This window comes from Lepisma saccharinum, chromosome 19 (assembly GCF_977018435.1).
Source record: "Lepisma saccharinum chromosome 19, izLepSacc3.1, whole genome shotgun sequence".
NCBI classification, from domain to species: Eukaryota; Metazoa; Arthropoda; class Insecta; order Zygentoma; family Lepismatidae; genus Lepisma; species Lepisma saccharinum.
The window spans coordinates 54,365,221-54,387,564 of NC_139247.1; positions in this window are offsets into that span (position 1 = coordinate 54,365,221).

Here is a 22,344-nt window from a genome sequence, read left to right on the forward strand (position 1 = left end):
GGCATTGATTTGTGAGTGCCATTAAGCCAACCACGTAAAGTTCGCGAACAATTACAACAAATTTTACCTGGTGCCCAGATTTTTCCCTCATCTACTATACTTCCAAAAACTCATATGCTTTTTTCACTATAGGAGTGATAGTATTTCTCTGTGACTTCGGAGTAAATTCCCCGCAAACATAACAAAACAAGTTCGGGTTATTCACACATTTGCGTGACATGGCGAACTCATTAATTGAGTTATAATATAACTGCTCACAAAAAGTTTTGCATCACCAACAAAAACTGTATTCCTGGGAAGAAAATAAACATACAATTGCTCAATCAGTACAAGAAAGAAGAAAACTTGGAAAACATGGGAATGGCATGATAAATAACGTTCACACTAATCCAAAAGAAAAAAGAAAAAATGACACACTGTTGAAGTAGCAAAGGGAAACAAATGGCACAACAATGATATCTTCCTATTTGTTATGTCAGACAGGATGTTTACCACCTGGTATGTCCCCCTCGAGCTGCAATGAGGTCTTCATGCATGAGGGGCATGCTCGCAATGACATGATCAAGGTCATCCTGTGGTAAACGATCCCATTCCTCCTGTGCTGCCAAAAGAAGCTCACGTGGAGAGTCTGGGAGCACAGGACGGTGTGCCATTGCATTCCTCAACATGGCCCAAGCATGCTCGATACAATTCATGTCTGGGCTTCCTGGCGGCCAGGGCATTCTGTTAATTTGGGCCTGCTGCAGATAATCTTGCACCACCCCTGCACGATGTGGCCGGGCATTATCATCCATGAACACAAGAGTTCGACCAATGTTCCGACGGTATGGTTCCACAGTTGTGTTGTTTGTAGGATGTCTCTGATGTAACGCGGTCCTGTCAGTGTCCCTTGAATTGCAATTAGGGGCGTTCGGTGGCCGTGCATAATTCCTGCCCAAACCATAATGCCACCTCCTTGGAATGGATGAACAGGTTGCACATGACGAAGTCTCTCCCGCGGTCCTACGCCTCTCCACACTCTCACACGTCTCGAATCAGGCCTCAGACAAAGCCTACATTCATCTGTAAAGAGTACACACGACCAATCTGCAGGTCCCCAATGCACATGTTCGCGTGCCCACACCAAACGATCACGCTGTAGGTTTGCACTTAGAGGTTGCCGACGTATGGGTCTTCGGCAACGTAAGCCTCTTGCTCGCAGTCTATTGCGAACAGTCTGGGTCGAAACACGTACGCCTGAGGCTTGTTGGAGGTCATTTCGCAACTCATTTGCGGTCCTGGTATTGTGCCGCAGGGCTGTGATTCCTAGCAAACGGTCCTGGCCTGGTGTTGTTACCCGTGGTCGACCTGAACGGTGGCGATCTGCTACTGTCCCACTGTCTGTGTACCTTCTCCATGTTCTGCTGACATCGCTCTGTGCGATTCCCATCGTCGCGGCTACCGCCCGTTGTGACATCCCACTCTGCACGAAGGCGATAACCCTTGCCCGATCGAACTGCTATATTGTACGCCTGGGCATGTCTACAACGCACCTTCACTACTTGAGTCTCTCTACGTAAGTGGGAGATATAGCCTTGACCATTACCACCCACAATACTGAGATGTTCGAACACACAAATATGCTCAGCTGATCGTGGCGGTCGTCTGAAGAGCGAGTTATGCGGGGTTGAATGGGTATCTTGCACAGCACAGTGTGCTTCCTCACAGCTTGCCCAGTGGAACATGTTGCGATTGTTCTTTCTATCATTTCTTGGGTGATGCAAAACTTTTTGTGAGCAGTTTATTTCTTTAAAAAACAATGCTCTAATCGTTTTGTTAAAATACAACTTACATTTCACTTTACTATACACAATATTACATTCACAATTTCACGAACATACACAAACATAAAATATGGCTACTCGCGAAGGCTACTCGCGAAGTTATCGGAAAGGAAGTTAAGACTCGACTAATCCACAAAAGAACAAATTTTAACAGAGAAACAGGAAATTACTCTACTGCTAGATGTTTCCTCCACGAAATATTAAGTGCCAGTCATAAACACACAAGGTCGCCAAAAGGTTCTTATCCATTTGATAGGAACCAAACGCTAAGCCGTATACAGAGTAGGGTGCGGAGACCTGAAACCATAAAACTATAAAATATGGGTGTTCTGCAAAACATTTAGGTGATACAGGAAAACGGATGCGATATTCGTTATCAGCACATCTGAATACATAAAGATCACTTAGTTTTATTTAAAGGAGTATTTCATTGTTTATCAGTGTAATTAATAAAAATTGTTTGCAAGACAACAACAATGATGACACTCAATCAGCTGTTTAGAAAAATTTTCAAACTCATATTCCTTCAAATTATCACAAAAAATTTCATCACAATTTTTTTTATGCTTAGGCCTATATATTTTCTTTGGGAGGCTACAGACTCATTAGTCATTATCCTTTTCCTTAGGCACTCCCTTTATTGTGAGCTATTAACAGCGTTATGGGTATTTTCCACTTAATCCTTCATATATTAAGTCGATGGGGTAGTCTGTGTGACTTTATAATATACCTTGGCCAGTGGCTCAAATCATAATTTAATTTTAAATAAATATTTATTTTACTCTTTTTTAACAATTTTCTAAAGAACAAGGGAGAATAAACATTACCACCTGATCCGTTTCAAATTGTTACTATTTCTTTCGATTTTGTTCCTGTAATTGACCGAATGGTGAATATATGGGAAGTTGCACAGCACGATCATTTCAGTAATCACCTCCGCTATCACGAGAAACTGTTATCTCCAATAATTGTTACAACAAGGCTTCCTAGCAACGGTTTCACATCAGTTATGCTTTTGTTTTGGAAGCTATCGATCAAAATTTTAGTTTAACATGGAATATTAATAGAAAATATTTGTACTCAATACCCCAGTCTTAGTTTCAAAACTATAATGGATAAATTTAAATTACCAATTCGTTTTCAATTTAGAAAACAATAGCTTGTCGTCTTCCTTGCGTTATGGCATCGAACGAGTAGAGCAGAATGACCTCTGGATTAAGCCAATTACCAATAGAATTGCTGGAGACAGTATTGAGTTACTCCAGCTGCACGGAAATAGCAAGGTTGCGCATGGTTTGTCGACGTTTCAATCATGTATGCTCCTATCTTTTGACGTGCAACTTCATAAGGCTGGGAACGTCGATCAGGAATCGCCTGTTACAGATCAAAATGGATTCTCTGCTCGAAATGTCCTTGGAGCAGCAGCAGCTGTGCGTGAGCAAGTGCCTTGTGATGGAATCTCTGAGATCAGAGTACCAGATCCTTCACGCCATGTGCTGGAGATCCTTGGAACGGAAGATAAGCTGCTTCTTCGCTGGAGAAATCCTGGATAAGTTCCAGCAGATTCTGGACTTCACCGGGAAGAAGATGACCAATGTTCTCCTTGTCCCGATGCTGGAAACCATGTTCAAGCTCGATGAGATGTTCTTCAAGAATTTTCATAGGTGCGTCAGGCTCTTCCCTGACCACACTGTCGTCTTTGTGTGCATTGATATCTTGAACTGCTGCTATGGTAATGAAAGAAACGAGCTGATGAACAAGAGGAGGGACAAGTGCTTGATCAGGGTGGCTATCGACATAAAGCTCATCTGTTTCTTCGACTCTTTCGCCGACAACTTCATGAAGATCCACAAGAAGTTGCGCGAACTTGAAGATTTGCCTGGCGTCCTCTGCTGCTTCATATCAGCTTACAACAACTACGTCCTCCTCATGAAGTTGGACCCTTACTTCTTTGGCAGGCTTCGCTGTCCTGCAGAGTGTGTGACTGCAGATTGGTGTCACGACCCGTTCGTTACTAACACCTGCTCCTGCAACGAGTGTCAAATCATCAGGAACTGCTACAAGAATGTCTTCAATTTTAGCTTCGTCATTTCCATCCCTTCGGCGCTGTTGCCAAGTAACCTCCACCCTTCCGGAAGCTCAGATGAGACGATACAACGCAGATTGCTGATTGATGAGCAAGCACTGCCCGAAGACCTTACTAGTAGATGGAAAATTAGCAAGAAGAGAAGAAAGATTGAGGTGAACCTGAAGATAAACGAGAGGAAGCCCAGTTTAAGCACGTATTCAAACTTATTCGGTTGCTTCAAGCAGTGTGTTGATTCAGAAACACAATGTGTGGAGAAAGGATCAGAAAATACTTTCGTGACCAAAGAATTTGGGACATTAAAATCAGATACTGTCTTACAGTTTTAAATTTTTTGTTGCAACGTCTAATAAATATATCCAATAGGTATCAGTGGCTTTGCTTGTTAAGGTTGAATCACACGAGGCTAGCTGGATTTGCTACTTGGACTTCGACTAGTGGTCTGGAACTTTTCCACCTGCTAGTTTGCTCCTCACACGATACTTGTTTGTAGGCTTTTGTTTCCACAAGGTTTTGCGCAGAGCAACAAGCCAAAATGATTGACAAGAAACTTGAGGCAGAGCGTCGAAGAGAATAACTACTGCTGCTGTTTTCCTTACAGTTTCCAAAATTAAAAATGAAGATGGAAAAGATAAGTATTAGCTGGAATTGGCTCCAAAGAAGAAATGGTAATCAAGATGAACTGAAAATGCTTTTTAATGAACTCGGGTATGTATTCATATTCATACATGAGATTCGCAGGATTTATTCATAACAAAAGATGGTATGAGAACTGTTAACACTAAAGATTTTAAGCATCGGCTAATCACTTGTGTCCACTGGCGTACGCAGGATTTTTTTTCGGGAGAGGCTGAATTGTGAAAATGGAAAGTTCATACCTGCTTTCTAGGGTGGTGGCATACACAATAAGATATTTAGTATTATTGAAAAAACCTTTCACTCTGAAAAATGGCATTTTAGGGCGACTTAGCATTTAACACTCTTGATTTTTTCCGAGTTCTTCACCGCTTTTGTTTGAAAATGTTCAATTTGCTGAAACTTTCGGAGGGGCTGTAGTCCCTTCAGCCTCCCCTCTGCGTACGCCTGTGCTTGTGACGTTTACAAATCTCATTGCTATGGTTAAATTCCTGTGCTCAAATGCATCTCATTTCTGCTACTTTTTCTCCTCGCCTTTTTCACTTTAGGCAAATTGCAACGAGGAAGGCGAGTGATGACGAAATTGATGAAAGTATACTCATAGGTCCCGGGTTCGATTCACTGTGGAGACACGTTGCACAGTTGTATAGATACGCATTAATCTGTAGATCCAGTAGTGAGTAGTCTATCTGAGAATAAACACACTTATAGTTCGGCATATACAGTTGCAAGAGGAAGATACTTCACGGCCTGGTATTAGTATTATTATTTCAAACCTTCCTCCATCGGCAGGCTCCCGTGGCAAAGTCCAGGGGTTCCGGGTTCGAGTCCCGGGTAAGGCATGGGTATTTGTGTAACAATTGAGAAGTGTAAAAGTGGGAAATAGTTTGATTGTTGGGGGATACCTCCGTGTAGGGTAAAAAAGGTAAAGTACTCCCCTGTGCTTAGCACCACGCCATGAAGGCGCATAGGGGGTGTTGGGGTAACGCCCCACACTTTCTTGGTCCGGTCGTGAGTGGGGGTGATGTGATCAGCATCACGCCCCTGACCGCCTTTACCCAACAGGGTTTCCCCCAGGTACCTATGTTATTCGACGCTGGGTGGGTGCCGGGGCCGCTTCCATCGTTAGAAAAGTTCCCGGATTTGAACCGGCCGGGGAACCCGGTACCTTTAGCATGGTAGTCAGACACGTTACCGACTGAGCCACCGCGGCCACAAATCAATCAATCAATCAAAGCCTTTCCCCATTGGAACATTGAAGAAGAATATCTATTAATGCATTCCTCTAACAGTGAAAATCCAACTGATTGAATTATTACATTTTATTTCCTTGCACTAGGTAAATATTATAACAAAGCAGGAAATCGCAAAGTATTAGAAAATTTTAAATGTATTATCTATTATTGTCTCTAAAATGCTACCAAGTCTCCACGATGCCGTGGTGCTAATGTCGTGGTTCCGTGTTTGATGCCTGGTGAAGACACATAGTGGTTCAGACCAAACTGTCGGGCCAGTCCTGATTAGCCTATATGTACATAAAGTGGACATAATATAAAAAGTAAAAAGACAAAAAAGACTAATGCTACCAACATTCGGAATTTTAGATTCCCATTTTAAATTGTAATCATACTCAATCTTTTTGCAATGAGAAAAAATTTGCAAACGTGACATAAATATTAATTTGATCTTGTGCATGTTTAACACATTTGCACCCACCATTCTTAAATAAGTTTTTACATAGATATAGTTTTTATACCAATGTTCTGTTAATCACGTTCATTTTCTATATTAAAAATTATATGTGTGTTATTTACTCCATTGTACTGTATTTTACATTGTCGTATGTATACATCGTGCAACAATATTTGCGAAGATTTAAATGTTGCTGGGAAACCAAGCCAACTTCTCTTTCATCTTGAAAACGGGTAGAAAAATTGGCAGTCCGAATTTATTTTTGAGTTTCGAAACTGGGTGGGTAAATATTGTTCCTCTATGTAGCTTTACAAGGAAAGAGGATATTTGAGACATCTTCTGAAGGAAGCGTCAATAATGGGTGAAACACAATCGTCGAAGATCGTTCATCTTCCAAACGAGATGTTGGAGATGATTCTGCGTTTTGCCACATTGCAGGAACTGAAAAGTCTACGTCTTGTTTGTCGCCGTTTTCGGGACGTTTCGGGCAGCGTTCTAAAGATCCGCTCTTGGAAGCTGGGTGCTGAAGTCGAGAGACGCATCATCCTGGCTCGCGAGGAGTCAGAGGCGTTATTGAAGACGGCAGAGGGTCGTAGATACCACAAGCACAAGCTCTACACTCTGGATATCCTCCAGTCGGAGTTCAACATCGTCAGGAGGATCTGCTCCAGGCATAACGCCAGTCACATGTGTAGTTTCTTTGCCGTCGACGCCATGGCCGAGTTCCAGCGCCTTCTAGAGATGACAGCCGACAGCACACTTAGGGAACAGGCCGTGAAGTGCCTGACGGACCTCAACATAAAGTTCTACGCCCGCTACTTCAACTTCGTGGACGGGTTGGACACTCTGACTGTCGTGCTCGATGCCGTTAATCTTCTGGACAATTGCCACGGCTCTACCAGAGAAGACATCTTCAGCACAAGGAAGGAAAGATGCTGCATCTCCATGCATTACAAGCTCAAAATCATCAGCACCATTGGGAACCCCGTATACAAGCCTTCTTCCAGATCACTGGACGACTTCAAACCGATTCTTAAAATTCTGATGTGCTACGTGTCCGTCAACAATAGATACTTCTCGTTGCTCAAGTTGTGCTCGGCTCTCTTAGCCGAAGCGCCGTCTAAAAGACACATCTCTAAGCTGACGCACGTTGAGAAAGATGATTGCCAATGTCCAAGATGTCAGGTCACAAGCAGCTGGCGGATGGACACCAACTTGCACTTCCAACTTGATATTCTCTGTCCTGCCAGTATGCTGCACAGGTTTAAGGCGACTGCCTTCCCAGGTTTCGAAGATAAACGTAGCCTGGTGAAGAATTTTCTAGACTTTCTCTCTCTTCAAGCTGTCCCAAAGGATTTCAGGTACAAGCACAAGGTTTCCAATGCAAAGGGCCTGTTTAAGATCCACGTTCGGTGCAAGGCGAGGCATCTTCGTAGAGACACATCAAGGCTGCTGTTGATGCTGAAGAGTATTTGGACAAAGAGAAGCTCTCAAAGAGAAAATATGAAGTAAAACCGACAAGAAGAAGAGAGAATCAAAGATGCATTTAGTTAGCTGTTTTTAGAATAAAATTACGGGTGATGACTGCTGAATGTCATAAACTTTGAACCAAAATATAACACTTTCAATTGACAGAATATTATAAGACTGTTTAAACCTCTTACGTGAAATGATTCTTTGCAGGTAGTGCTACAGAGCAAACAAATCCCTCACATTAGATGGATTTGCGTACCTGAACCATTCTTAGTTAATCTGCAAATTTTTCGCAATACAGTAAAGAGTCAAACGATTTTGCTTATAGCGATGCCTTATGGACGACAGTTTTTAAGAGGTAGTTTCAAAGGACATAAACACCTCATCTTATTTTCGGTTTATAGTTTTGTTCTGTGCAAATTTTCTTCCGATTCATTGGTTCTGTGTATCCTTCATTTTTATTCTTTCTGCGTTTCCTTGTCCTAAATTTGTTCTTAGTTCTTTAGCAAGGAAGAGTAGCAGGTAATGCTCAAAACATTTTTGTGAGCATTACTTTACCACGCTATTCTAGCAAAACACTACACATTTTAAAATATGCATGAGATTCAACAGATTATTTTTCAGCGAGGTACTTGAATGAAATGAAATCTAAATAGTTTTACTCTTCCACACTATCTACATCATTACAACACATTTCTTGCATTTCGCAACGGATGATCACAAATAATAATATATTGAATGATCAATGCACTAAACTATAATTTATCCACAATGTTCATTATTTTCTCCCTTTTACCGTTATCCCGAAAAACGGAAGTGGACAGTCAATTCTATACACACTTATATCCAAACCCCCACATCTTTATTCTTTATACATCCGTTCTCTGTAACATCCAATTTTTCATTAATTTACCTTTCTACTATATAATATCCTATGTTTTATAATTTTTCTAAATCAATCTAATTTTCCCTTGAAATAGTTTTACTAAATGTTTTAAAGTCCAATTTATGCACAAATAGGGTAATCGGGACTGGACCTACAGTTTAAAGTGCCCCCACCGGGTATCAAAACCCCTTATTACATGGTGTCATTGGTGAGGCCCAGAAATAGATTTTTGTACAGTTGGTAGGAATTGTAGCTTTCTTGGCCACGTGATTCGAACAAGTTACTGGCCAGGTTAAATCGGAGTTAGCTTCCAATGTTTCGAGCGCATACATTGCTCTCGTCATTAGGGGGCTGGTTAACGCCGATTCAACCTGGCTGGTAATCCGAGAACGTTTGTTCGAATGTTGTTGTTTCTCTATATAGGCCATAAAGCTATTATTTACATTAATGTTGTTTAAAGGAAATACTGTACGACTTAATTGTAACCATATTAAGGTAAGAAACAATATTTTTTAAAAACTGATAGGGAAGTCATTATTGTTCCAAGATAACCTAAGATAGGTCAATAAATATTGACGTCACATCAAACACTGTTAAATGTTAAAGTAACCTTAACAATTAAAGAAATGAACCTGAATAGGGAGGTACGTAACAAGTTGTTAACCAGCAAATTCATGTTAAAAACTTTAATTATTCCCTGTGAATGCATTATACGAGGTATATATGCACCACCCCTTGTAACTGCCCATAAGCTACATTGCCAACCGCTCCAAGAATGTGTACCTTAGGTTCTGAGGACCCAAGGCAAATCCTTATACGAAAGTGAGCAACATTCTGTGGTGGTTCAGGGATATTTCTCCTTCATTTTTTTGGCGAATGCCTGAGGCTTAAACCCCCTTCCCTTTTACAAGGAAAGGAAGTTCCCTAGAAGATTGACGTTGAAGGAAGAACATGATCTTCTTTAGGTCATCGGGATTCCCTCATAAGAGTATGAATTAAGAAGTCTCTCCGCTCCCTCAATCCCCTCCCAGCCTCGGACATCGATCCTAAAACCAATCTCTATGTGGACATAGAAGTTTGCAGACACTGGGATTCCTTCCGATACACCAAGCCTTCGATAAGGACAATATAGGAACCGTTCACAAACGGGCGGGCAACATACGAGTTTCCGCCTTTTGCAGTGTTGCAATCCCTTGGTCGGAAGAAAGTGTCTAAGTCTGATTATTGTGCACTGGTGAGACGGTTGCGACTATCCTAAATACTTTCTTGTTTTTGTTTAGGTCCACTTTTATGGACATACAGGCTATTCGGGACTGGATTCGATTTTGAGTGCAGGTTGATGCTGGATCGTCACCCACGCGGTTGCGGGCCTCCAGTGGGAACCCGCAGGTACTAGACCCAGAGTTTATCTACTATGTGCCCCCATATCTAACCCAGGGACTCCTTGATTACAAGGCGACATTACCACTACGCCATCGGGAAGACCAATCAAGACTGATTTATAGACAGATCAGCCTATCCAGCAGGCTCCAAAAGAGATATCATGAAGTATCGGGTTTCATTCAGAATAGATGAATGTTTCATGCTTCATTCCAGGAGGCATACCCCGTGGCTGCAAGTGTCTTAGAAATATGATTCGGGAGGGGACCACAACATCAACCTATGATCACAAATAATAATATGTTGAATGATCGATGCACATTCTCGCTACCGTAAGTTCCAGGTTCGAGCCCAGGCATGAGATTAGGTATTTTTTATGAGTGTCGGTTCATCAATTCCACCTGATCATCATTCAGCATCTTCGTCCTGATTAGGCAAAATGTGTCAACAAGCAACACAAAATATAACATTATATACGAAAAACCTCTTTGACGGACACAGCGATAATGAATAACCAGTTCTGCATGTTAAAGTTTGTTCTTTTCCAGCAATATAGCTAGGCTAATGTGTGTACGTGTGTGGCGGGAGGCAAATTTGAACACACTATACACATATACTTAATTTCGCTTATAAATTATACGTATATTGTTTTCTATAATTGTGAATAATAAATATTCATTACATAATTAGCCTCACATATACAATATCTATGCAATATTAAGTTTTCATTAAAATTATTAGTATTTATTTATCTAAATATTTAATTATTATTATTACATTTATATTTAACTTAGTCTTAACCCCGAAAAGTACAATAACTGAATAGATGAAAGCGGTTTTTAACATTTACATGCAAAGTTTATTCAAGAAAGGTATTTGAATAAAACAAATGTAGTAAAATTTCCTCCAAGCCAATGATTTTTTTGGGGGGGGCAGGGAAGTTCCAGGCGGGCAGTGCCACGACCCCCTGTTATTGACGTCTCCAGTCCTTCCGGAATGCAGAAGATTTATACGAGGGACGTTCCGAAAGTAAGTTTCGTCATTTGTTTAACAGGGAACCTTCATTACAAACAGAAGAATACAATGTCATAACAAAATACAATGTTTTGGCTATTTTTCCACATAGTCGCCACCGGCATTGATACATTTAGTGTACCGGGAAATTAATTTCAAGAAATCCTCCTGGTAAAAATCGGTGCCCAGTGATATAAGGAAGTTCTTCACAGCCTGTTGCACCTCTTCGTTGCTTCCGAAGTGACGTCCCGATAGTGCTGACTTCAACTCAGGAAAAATGTGAAAGTCTAATGGGGCAAGATCGGGACTGTAGGCCGGGTGATTCAATCTCTCCCATTCCAGACGACAAATGTGTTCTGCAGTGACCCTTGCTGTATGGGGTCTTGCATTGTCGTCCAAGGACAAAACCCCTCGACATAAGAGCCCTGGTCTCTTGCGTCGAATGGCAGACTTCAGTTTGCTTAGTGTGTGGCAATAGCGTGCCGAACTTCCATTTATTTGTGACCACGTTTCCAGCACACGTCTTTCTGCCATACTGGTTTGCACTCGAATGAGGCCAGGCACGTCGGTCTGCTGCTTATCTCTATTCTTCGGCACTCTGCGCATGCCATCGCTCCTCTGCTGTCGCTCCTCCTGTCGTAAATTCAGGAAAGATTGTCTTTTGTTATGGCAATGTGTTTTCTCACATTGTAATACAGCTTCCCTGTGAAAAAAATGACGAAACTTATTTTCGGAATGATCCTCCTAGGTTTGAGATATGCCTTGCACTCATCCCTCTGAGCAAAAATTATGTAGATCAAGCGGTCGTACTTCATATCCGTGTGAATGTTAACATATTGCTTCACATACCGTAAGTATATATATCTTACATGAGTCCTCCACGAGGAACCAATTCTGGTTACAAGATTCCTAATATGGCAACACTACTACCGCCCTGCAACCATGTGATATCAACTACGGGGACCAATAAAAACGAAATGGACATTGAGGATCTTTTATGAATACAAAAGTTCGCTCGGGAAAAATTCATAAACATTGCTCCCGTCTTCTTGTCCCTCCCCTCATATCCCCCCTCCATCCTCCCCGATGCTTTTAACTTTCCGAGAATTTGAGCTTCAAATAACGCTAGGTTATTTTCAACAAAAAAAAAGCTCCCACTCGGTAGAAACCTATACGTTGCTTTGCATTCGGTTTCCCTCTTTGAATATAGACTCAATGACTTTCTGAAGAGCCAATATGCGTGCGGCATTAAGAGATACAATTTCAGAAACATGCATCTCTGGTGTAGTATCAGGTATTCGTGCGCGTAGGCTAGTATAGTGCAGAAAGGAGATTGCAGTTTTTCCCTCTAAGGGGAACATTACGTTGACGTGATGTTGTGTGTGTCTTTATTATCCTAAAACCGTTTAACATGATGTTAGTGACTGTTGAAATAGAATTTAATATTCAATGAATGTTTTTCTAACTTCTACTGTTTTCTTACGGTTACACTATATCTTCATCATCTTTTACTTTTTTTTTATTCTCCTGCGGATGGACATCGAGGTCAAGTCCCTTCATTATGTTTATATCTTCACACTTTTCCCGATTTCACATTTTCTTGCACCCTTTATCTTCTTTCCACTTGTTTTCTCTTCTTTCCACCATTTTAATCATCTCTCTAATTTTCTCTTCTTCTCACTCCTTTTACCTTTTTCCAACTCTTCTTCTTTCACTCTTTTTCGTGTGCTTCCACTCCTTTTATTTTTTCAGCCCTTCACTATACTTCATTTCTTTCCACAGCTATTTTCTTCTTCTTTCCACTTGTTTTCTATTTTTATCATTTCCCTTCTTGTCTTCCTTCTGCTTGTTTTCTCTACTTAACACCCCTTTCCCTTCTCTTTTTACTCCTTTTCTCTTCCACACTATTTTCCCTTCTCTCTTTAATATTTTCATCTTATTTCGGCTTTTTTTCAAGTTTCACTTCTTTTTTCTTCTTAACACTCTTTTTCTTATCTTTTTACTTTTTTCCCCTTCTTGCGGCGTCGTTTTTATATTTTTTACTTCTTTTCTCTTCTTAATACTCTTTCCTCTTTCCCACTTTTTTTCTCTCCACGATTTACAAAATTGTTCCTCCTGTGGATCTCATCCTTCCATCTTAATTTCTTGTGCTTCTCTCGGTCTTCTTCTCCATCATCATTATATATTCTTATACTAAATAATTCTTGGCCTACCTATCTGTCTTTAAGTGTAACTGCTCGTATCATTACCCTGACATTTTCATTTCTTGTTATCATGGTCCTTGTTTATTTGTAAACAATTCAAATTTATCTATGACAATATTGGATGTTTCATTAATACTGATGTGTAGTTCATACTTTACATCTTCCATAATTATTTGTTGGGAATAATATGAAGCAAAGGCTATGGTAAACATATTGTATTACAAATACATTAAACCAATACTTTAATCTTTTTAAAAAATAGTTACAAATATTGTTCAATTATTCTTGTTTATACAGGGTGTATTAGAAGTGGTAGCCAAACGGAAGCGGTGAAAAGTACACGATAGTAGAAGCAAGAAAGTCTCAGTAAACATGTGGTCGCAACCGTTTTGGAGAAATTGCGATTGTATGGTTACGATCCGTGCACATTGAGCGCTTGTCTCCTTGTGCATTCTGAGGTTTCTTAGTTTAAAACTGAACACTGCCGAAAGGGGGCTTTGTAAACAAACCATGCGTCCTGTACAGGACGTAAGACATAACAAGCAAGTCACTTGTAAAGTGACAAGCGTACACACAGAAAACGAAATGCATCATCATATCGATTGATGCACCAGAATGCATCGATTGATGCACTAAAGTGTGTTTTATGGCTTCTTCAAAGAATCAGGTTCACATTTTATGCATTTGGGTGCACTTTTGTATGTCGTGAAAGAAACACCAAAGTGCATAATTTGATTCAAGTGAGGATTCCTTTCAGCCGAGATGCACTTCAATGCATCAGTTGATGTTCCTTGATGCACCTTCCTGCATCTTTTTGGGTGATGCACTTAAACGTTTGGTCTGAGTTACAAAGTTTATTAGCTCAGACGAAATCTTTAAGTGCATCATCAAAAAAGATGCATTCTGGTGCATCAAAACACATCAACTGATGCATTGAAGTACATCTTGACTGAAAGAAATCCTCATTTGAATCAAATGATGCACTTTGGTGTTTCTTTCACGACATACAAAAATGCACTCAAATGCATCTAATGTGAATCTGATTCTTTGAAGAAGCAATAAAACCCACTTTAGTGCATTAATCGATGCATTCTGGTGCATCAATCAATATGATGCATTTAGTTCTCTGAGTGTATGATGTGTAAACTCAAGTCAGTGGGGGACCGTAACCATACATGGTTGCCCAAAAGTCAGTTTCCCCTGAGATAATCTTTATTTGTAATTCTAAGAATTAAACTTGAAGTGTTGTTAAGAGTTCCACCGGGCAAATGTTAAACATTAGCGTTATCTGTGGAGAGACCGGTAGATTGTGTTATCTTACCTTTCTCCAGCAATATATACATATTTCCTTACTACAAGTATCATAATTTTGTTCTCTCCTAAGGGAAACTGACTTTTGGGTCTTCCTGTACACTCGCAATTATCTTGCAAACGGTTCGTTTGAGACCCCATGTCTACTCAGACTTTTTTACTTCTACTATCGTGTACTTTCATATCAGTTGTAAGGTTTAGATACTTCTTTCTGTCCCAATAAAAACTTTTAAAAAAATATCCGTCCGTCTCTTGTTTAGCATGCGATGTTAACTGGACGTTTTTAGAGAACATCTCTTCTGTTGTCCTCAGATGAGTAATTTCTTTTTGCCGTTCTGGGGAATGAACTTACGACAAACCTGTTGCTTTATCATAAATCCAGTGCGCTAACCAACTACTCTCATGGCAACAGTTCGATCCCCAGCAACGGCAAAAATAAATTGTCCACCTTTATTGTTGTTTTAAGTACACTTTATACACATATAGGCTAAACAGGACTGAGCCTACAGTTTTAAGTGGGATCCGAAACTCTATGTGCCTAAAACAGGTATCGAACCCGGAACCCCTTGATTGAAGACAAGAGAAGTGCTCTTTCGAAATGCAATGTGAGAAGAGTGGAAGCACTATACAGTGGATGAAGTTCAATTGTCTTTCAGAAAAAAAGCGCTTGAGTATTCCAACTTCTGAACTTCGAACTCTTTCTATAGCATTCAAGTTGATCTCCATGTGATTTATTTCCGCTGCTGTCTAGCTATCTGCAATGATTTCGTTACATCATAAACCTATTTCCTATCACGGATATTAATTGATGTGCAGGATGGGATCGGAGTGGGAATTTTTTTATTACCGCGAAGGGAACAAATCACCATTTCCCAACTAAGTTTGTAATTTTGTTTCGAAATTTTCAAACGCTGGGAAAGTACAGAATTCGACACATTATTCCACATCAAATGATTATTCTCGCTTTGTTTGGAATAATAAGAAATTTTTGACACGTACAGTGTAGACAAACACCACTTTTAGACATGATCATTTGGAATTTTCGGAAGTCGAGATCGGGACAGGATCCCCGCATCCGCCTAGGAGCCGCCGTGGTCTAGTCAGTGTCGATCTCCGTGGCGGAGTGTTTAGCACGTCGCGCTACGACGCCAGGGGTCCCGGGTTCGTATTCTGGGTAAGACGTGGATGTTTGTATTGTCCTGAATGTGAAAATAGAGAATTGTGTGAGAATTGAAAGATATTGAGCGTCCCCGATGGCGTAGTGGTAACGTCGTCGCCTTTTAATCAAGGCATCCCGGGTTCGATACCCGGTGGAGGCACATAGTGGTTAGAAACTCACATTAAGCTGTAGTCCAGTCCTGATTAGCCTTTCTGTGCATAAAGTGGACTTAAACCAATCGATTGAAAGTTATAAACGGGGGAAACCACTGCTTAGGAGCTTCCTTTTTAATAATAATAATAAAAATCGGTAGTGTGTCTGACTGCCACACGATAGAACCATCTTCGATTCCCAGAGTGGGTGATCTAAAGTCGGAATTTTTCCGACCTTCTCCCTGCATAAAGCGGCACCTGTGGCGTAAAGGCGGACGGAGCGTGGTGCTGATCACATCACATGTAACATGACCGAGTTCCAGAGAATGTGTGGGGTCCTACCCCCAAATCCCCCTATATATGCCTCATGGCATGGTGCAAAGTGCACGGGTAAGTTTACATCGTTTTACCGCTAGCCCCTACGGATATTTAAAGAGCAGGGAAAGGAAATCAAACAAATGATCATTTGAATGTTCTGCACACTCAGTTTTCAAAAATTGAATTATGGTAGCGGTTTTACGAAAGGAGAGAAAATAATTGAAAAAGTATATTTACTTGTGCATTGGTTCAGTTATACCTTAATCAAACCTCCCATACTTTGTAGCAAAATCCCGTAAATTCCAGGCCGCGTAGCAACCTTGGAGCAACATCCCCGCGAAATCAAACCAACGTTCATCCTTCCGTATCCTTCCCCAAGACATCTCAGGGAATTCGGAGCGCCTCCGAGCTCGAGAAGTCCTTCCTAATAATGATTACGAAAACCAAGCTCTAATGACATTAACCGACCTCGGTCAAGATTAATGGAGTCCGTAACGCAGTGAGACTGGCTTCAATAGTCACGGTAATAAATCAACCAAAGTCCTGCCCTCCGAAACTCTCTTTTCCCTCTCACCTCATTTCTCCAGGCCCCTTTTTTCCCTCTCCTTTCCTTCTCTTTGCATTTCTCCTCGTTCGGAGGAGACTCATCTTCTCTTATTATATCCCCCTCTAAATCATTTATTATTGAACACATCTCAGTGTCTGCTTTATTTTCCAGTTTTCCTTCTTTCATTGTAGGTGACATTTTCTATCCTAATTTATCACCCCTTGCAAGCAGGATTATTTTATATTACTTTCTTCATTTTCATTCCCCTTCTTCCTCTTTTAACTTAGGGATTAAAAAATACCCTTGTGTCTGACCTCAAACTACCTTTTCTCAGCAGTGGCGTACCCAGGATTTTCGAAAGGGGGAGGGTTAAGTATACTTTTAATAGTAGCCAGTCCTAATTTTGCCATATTTTCCTTCATTTGCCGTTCTTCTGGGCCAAAGGGGGGGGGGGTCATGACCCCATAAACCCCCCTTAGGCACGCCACTGCTCAATATACATTTCATTGTCTACACCATTATCATTGTCTTTATTTATATAAGTACAGTTTGGAAATTCATATCTTGTAGAGACCTCGATTTCGGCGTTATTATTTTTTTTTTTACAAAATTGATGTTATTTTTATCAAAATTCTAGTTTTTAATTGATCACACTTCACCGTCAAATTTGACTAAACTTATACCTTCCCTGCGCTCTTATAGTTTTTTAAATAGTAGTAGATCAGATAGCCCACGGCTGTTCGTGACAGTTTTGTACGTTGGATGTGATTTTTGAGGAAGTTATATTAGATTATTTCTAGCGTGACAAACGCCGATGTTACGGCCCCCCTTGTGGCGGTCGATGAACACTCGATCTCCGTCAAAACAAAGCAGCTTGGCTCCCTTCATCAGACATTAATTTTTACTTTGAATAATTCCACAGTTATAAAAATATGATAAATTCATCAAAAAGAAGCAGTTATACAATTCAACTTGTTAATAATGTTACGTGCGGAAGGAGGAGGCTTTCTTCATGGCAGAAGAACACGGGAAGAAATTCAATCACAAGCATGGCAATGTACACTCACTATGCAGTTCTACTTTTCACAAGTGGGGTAAGCTACCAGCTTTGAAATTTGATCCAACCGAAGATTGAATTGAAGACTAAAATTGGTAAACGCTGTAAGTGCCACAAGAATTCAAACACCGTTTTCCACGTTAAACTGTGAAATGTGCCATGCTTTATAATGTGGTAAACGTGAAATGTGGCTGGTAGTTCAAAGGGCGTGTAAAGGGGTCACTAGTGTAAACGTTCTTACGGGCTGATGTGCTGAACGATGCGATTTCCCAACACTTTCGCTTTTGGCACTTACAACGTTTACCACTTCCAGTCCTCAATTGGTTTATTTTACTTCGCCTTTCTGCCACTTTTCGCTAATTGTGAAAATAAAGGTGGGTGATGATATGATGGATACTCACAAAGAACCATCGTCGCCTTGTAATCCCGGGTTCGATACCCGGTGGAAGCTCATAGTGGTTCGTATCCCACTTTAAACTGTAGGTCCAGTCACGATTAGCCTTCCTGTGTATAAAGTGAACTTAAAACACCAAATCAATCAATCAATCAATCACAAAGAACACCCATTGCCAGATCTGGATTTGAACCTGGGTCCCCTGGCGTTGTAATCCAACAGAAGAGATTCTGAATCTTTATAGAAAAGTATCTTGACATTTGGGATTAACAATGAAAATTTGAAAAAATCCTCATAAAAAGTCATATAAAAACAGATTGCTTGTTTCATAGTTGAGTTGTTAGGTTCCAACAATGAAACATTATTGACAAGATTCATCGTATAACTGCTTCGTTTTGCTTTTTGTTAAATTTGTCTTATTGTTATAACTGTAACATTGATCAATGTAAAAATTAACGTCTGATGATGTGTGGTCTTTGGAAATGTCACATCAATACGTACAGTGACCGGCAATAGAAATGGGACACTCTATGGCGGTGGTAGAACTTGTCATTGAAAAGTTGCTATTAAAATCCACTTATCGCCGTAGAATTAGGCAACACACATAACGCTTTACAGGGTAGCGAGTATTTCAGGATCTAGGTGTCCAAATTTTTTTTAACCGGTGACTGTACATAGAAGCAAAAAATGTTCTGTTTAGTTAGAGAGCAGGCCTCGGCATGAGTAGTCAGTCCTTTGTGAGTGTCCCTTCATTAAGTTCATGTTATCTTCATACCGGGTGGCCAGAATTAAAGTTACCCACCTCAGAGCCCTCTGTAGCCTGTTTCAGGCATCGTAGAACTCTGAAATTTGGTGAAACCACTATGCAGACCATGGGGAAGAGGATGGCGATAAAAATAGTTCAATTTTCTGCCACCAGGTTGAAATGTGGCGCTGTACTTCCATGATGGGTTGTACAAATAATCATGTTAAGTGATTTAGCTGAGTTATTAATTAGAAAGACATTTGTTAGTGGCTGGAAGTTGCGAGAAAATAATCTCTCGTTCATTGCAAGATTTCAAGGTAAAGGCAAATCCATAACAAATTGGAGCAGTTTACGTCATTATTACAACCCATCATGGAAGTACAGCGCCAAATTTCAACCTGGTGGCGGAAAATTGAACTATTTTTATCACCATCCTCTTCCCTATTGTCTGCATAGTGGATTCACCAAATTTCAGAGTGCTACGATGTCTCAAACAGGCTACAGAGGGCTCTGAGTTGGGTAACGTTAATTCTGGCAACCCGGTACAACCCCATCGTGGAATTAGCCTAGAGGGGTATAGAAGCGAAGTAAAATAAGATAAAATACAAATTGATACAAAAATTACACAACAAACCGTCATTATGAAAGCTACTATCATACAAACGCACAATTCACTAAATGGTATTGAATTTTCTTCCCTAGGAGTCACGCTGCAGGTTGCTTTATCGAATAAAAACAGTTGTTACTTATCATTAGAACAATATTTATTAATATTTTCACGTGATTTTTTAGGATGTGGTCTTTCAGATAACTCGACGATTATATGTATCGCTTTGTAATTCATGAAATAAAAATTCGAATCACAGTCAAGGCAGGCCAGAGGCTTGTCAGATTTTCCGAATCCTTAGCCGTATTTCATTCTAGGGAAATATGGGGAAAATATCTCCAATGGCAATAACACTTTGGCAGTGTTGGCAGGCATGGAGAAATTATCGTAAATATAGGGGAAAAAAATAGTAAGTCTTGCGACTTACATGTATGTGTAATGTAAAAGGTTGCTCTTTTTCCGAAGCTGGAGGGAAAGGAAAGAGGGGGAAGCTCAAGGTCATATAAGGTCGAGGGTTTCAAAATTTCACACAGCTGAGGCCCATTTCATCCCCCTCCCCCATTCCATTATGTCGGGAGTGGGTTGATTTATTCTGCCTGAGGGTTGAACTGCTCCAGGATTGCGGGGTGGGGGATGGGGGGTGGGAGACGTTTCCAGCTTAGATCACTATTTGGTCTTTGGCAGGATTGTTCGAGGGGGATGCTGGGTAGAAGAAGTCTGCGAGGGCCGGAGGAGAAGAGGGGTTGGAAGGGGCGCCACTCCCGGGAATAAAATAGATCCCATTTTAAATATTAATAACTCATTAAAGGGGGACGGTAATAAATGTAGGGAAAGATGGGGGGGCCAGATGCAGACAAGGGGGAGTGGAGATATCAAAAATGGCCGACGTGAAGTTAGGGAAGAACGCTGCCTGATGAAGGGTGAAGTGTAATGCAAGGAGAGAAAGACACGGAAATAGAATTAAAGTTAGATGGAACATTAAAACACTTTCGTGTTAATCGTTAATCCGTCATTGGTCGGAGGGAAGATGACGTAGTTTGACGTCGGGGAGAAGCTGCAACTGTTTCGGGAAGCTTTTGGATGACAGATTCTTGCACGGGGGTGGATGAAAGCTTCATGAGGCGTGAAATGGCCTACAAGATTGCTTCGTTTCTCAGCAGAATGCCAAAGTAAGCTATTGTCGGAGTAAAAAAATGTTGTTTCCCCAACTGTGGTGGGTGTAGAAATAGAAGAAAGCGGCTTTGGAATTTATAAGCTCAAAATAATCCTAGATGTTGGTCCCTTCGCGGTAAACATTTTCACAGCTCGGGAAGATTTTATTCTTTCAGAAGATGCTAAAACGTAGGAGAGAGTCCAAAAATGAAGAATACATTCACAGCTTGGGGTTCATCCAGTATTGTTTGTAGATTGAGCCTTTGTGAAATCTTAGGGGTGGTTGTTGAGGAATTTTTGGTCGTGTTGGGGTGGTGTTTTGGTGTGTAGATGCACACACACGTAAATAACATACGAGTTTATTATTAGGAAATATTAACAAGTAGTCTCATGCAAAACTGACAAATTTCGACTTCACAATTAAGGATTTTTAAAATGGAAATTCTTCATTTGAGAATTCCCAAACTTATGCTTTCATGCAGTGGCGGCGATTGGGTTCCAAAACCCGGGGGGGGGGGCAAGCTGCCAAAACTGGGGGGTGCAGGACAGTTTATGTCCCTTTGTAGATAAGCATAAGCATTAGCATAGTCCGGGGACAAAAGTGGCAACAAGTAGGGGGGGGGGGGAGGAGCAACTATTTTCACGCATACTTTTCTGAGAACCGTTTATTGTCCGGAATTTCTCTCAAATTTACCACCGATTTTCCATTTATGTTTTCCGTTGCCGCAACTGTATTTTGTTCATGCAAATTATGTGATTATCTTAAAGGTTCTGAGTTCGATACCCGGTGGAGGCACATAGTGGTTCGGATTCCACTTTAAACTGTATTTCAAGTCCCGAATAGCCTATCTGTGCATAAAGTGGACTTAAAACAAAAACTCAAAATGTAGGACGTTCACGATTTCTGTCAAATCCATCTCGGATGCCGGACAGAAAAAGTAAATATTGGACATTCCAGGGAAATACTTGTAGTAGTAACACTACTAAAACTCATATGGTTTTCTAATATGTTCACGTACACGTTTTGATAGGTGGTACTACCGCACACTTGAAGATACCACTACTTTTCTTTAAAAGAAAAAGTCTTTTTAGCGCATGAAATAAATAAGGATTCTGGACATGGTGTTTATAGAACACCGGCATAGCCTGTACTACAATAGCCAACACTACATTTAATTTTCCTTATATTAATTAAAATTAGGCCATCGCCAAAATTCAATCCCATTTTCTATAGAGTTGTGCCTGCCTCATTAGTATAATCAGACATGTGTTCTGGTCGTTCTCAATGCCACTGCTCTACGGTTGCAGTAAATTTTACGGTAGTTGGATTGCAGCCGAAATTGACGGTCTTACAATCTATATTGAAATTTTTACAGGAATAAGTTATACATTTGAGGTTCTGGATAAAAAATGAAATTAACTTGTTTTCGTGTAATACCAAAGAATGTAATGTTTTCTAGGTATCTGTGATAGGAAATAGGTTTAGGTTTGTTTGAATTGTTGTTTGAGTCGATCTTATGTACAGAAAGGCTAATCGGAACTGGACCTACAGTTTAAAGTGGAATCCGAACCACTGTGCAATGTGCCTCCACCAGGTATCGAACTCGGGATCCCTTGATTACAAGGCGTTACCATTGCGCTATCGGGAAGGCCTGATGAATTTTCAAATATAACTTTGCTGGTACACGCTGCCAAAGGTTCATGGCGG